The sequence below is a fragment of the Myotis davidii genome, unplaced genomic scaffold, assembly GCF_000327345.1.
Source record: "Myotis davidii unplaced genomic scaffold, ASM32734v1 scaffold309, whole genome shotgun sequence".
Classification (NCBI taxonomy): Eukaryota; Metazoa; Chordata; class Mammalia; order Chiroptera; family Vespertilionidae; genus Myotis; species Myotis davidii.
In genome coordinates, this window is record NW_006383013.1 from 6,693,343 (window position 1) to 6,694,779 (window position 1,437).

Consider the following 1,437-nt stretch of genomic DNA (forward strand, 5'->3'; position numbering starts at 1 on the left):
CTCTCTCTCTCTCTGTCTCTCTTACTTGTTTGTTTAAGGGAGGAGGACAAAGTATAAGAACCTTCAAATTTCTCCCCCCAAATCAGCCACACTAATAAAAGACAAGCATTCAACAGAGTACCATGATATTCTCTTCACACAACATTCATACCAATTTTTTCAAGTGTTACAAGGGTTTTCTAAGACACTAGTTGGACTCCATTTAACTCGTACCATTCCAATGGAGTCCCCTCAAGGGATACATTGCCCTTCAATGATGCCATCAGTAACATTAATAGCACAGTTCCCCTTCCAGTGCAGAAAGCTATTTGGAGCTCCAAATGGTCACCGGGCCAGTCTAGACACCTCTGATTTACGCTTTAAAAGACCATCCACTCCGTATAGTAAATAAGAGTCAGCAATAACTGAGTACTCAAGTGCAGTGCCCGATGTATTTCAGGTGCTGCCTCATGTAATCCTCAGAACAAACGCGATCATGTGGGTGCAGTCATTATTGCCACTTACAGGTTAGGAGAGTGAGGCACAGAGGGCATGACGGACATGAAGAGACAGGCAGGGGCCAGCAGCTGCCCAAACCACAGTTAATGATTCACTTACAGCCCGCAGGCCCTTTTCAGTAAGGGCTGACACACACACACACACACACACACACACACACACACACACACTGTACACTCACATTCACTCATAAACACACTCCCATCTTCAACTCTTCATCCCAGCCAGACACACACACTCACACAGACATACTGTACACTCACACACACATACACTGTACACTCACTCACTCATTAATACACTCCCATCTTCAAATCTCCAGCCCAGCCACACACACACACACTGTACACTCACACACACTGTACGCGCGCACGCATGCACACGCTGTACACTCACTCACTCATAAACACACTCTCATCGTCAACTCTTCATCCAGCCAGAGGCGGGTGTCCGCGTAATTGCTTGGCAACGCTCGGAGGAAACTCCATCCAAACGCGGGGTCCGCGGGTCCAGGAGGCCGCTGGGCGCTGTCCAGCGGGCAGCGCGCCTGAGAGCCCTGGCTGGGGTCCTGCCTCGGGACACCCCGAAGCTGGGGAGGACCGCCAAAGCCGGATTCCAGGAGGGGGGGGCGGGGGGCACCGTCTCCGGAGACACCTGTTGTCGCCTCCCCAGTCGGGACAAGGAAACCGTCCCGGGACCCAGATGTCGGGGAAGACACTCGCTGGCAAACAGTGCCTGAGTGTGAATGCGGGGGTCGCAGGGGTCTTCCTCCCACACCCCCGCCCGCTTCGACCGACTCCCCTCCCGCCTCCCACTCCTGGACGCTCGCGGAGCGTGTGTCCTGGATTAATGTGCCATATAAAAATAATTTTAATGTGATGCTCTTTCATCAAGATTTACTTTAAAATCCAGGTTAACCAAAGAGTGTTGCTTTGCTCC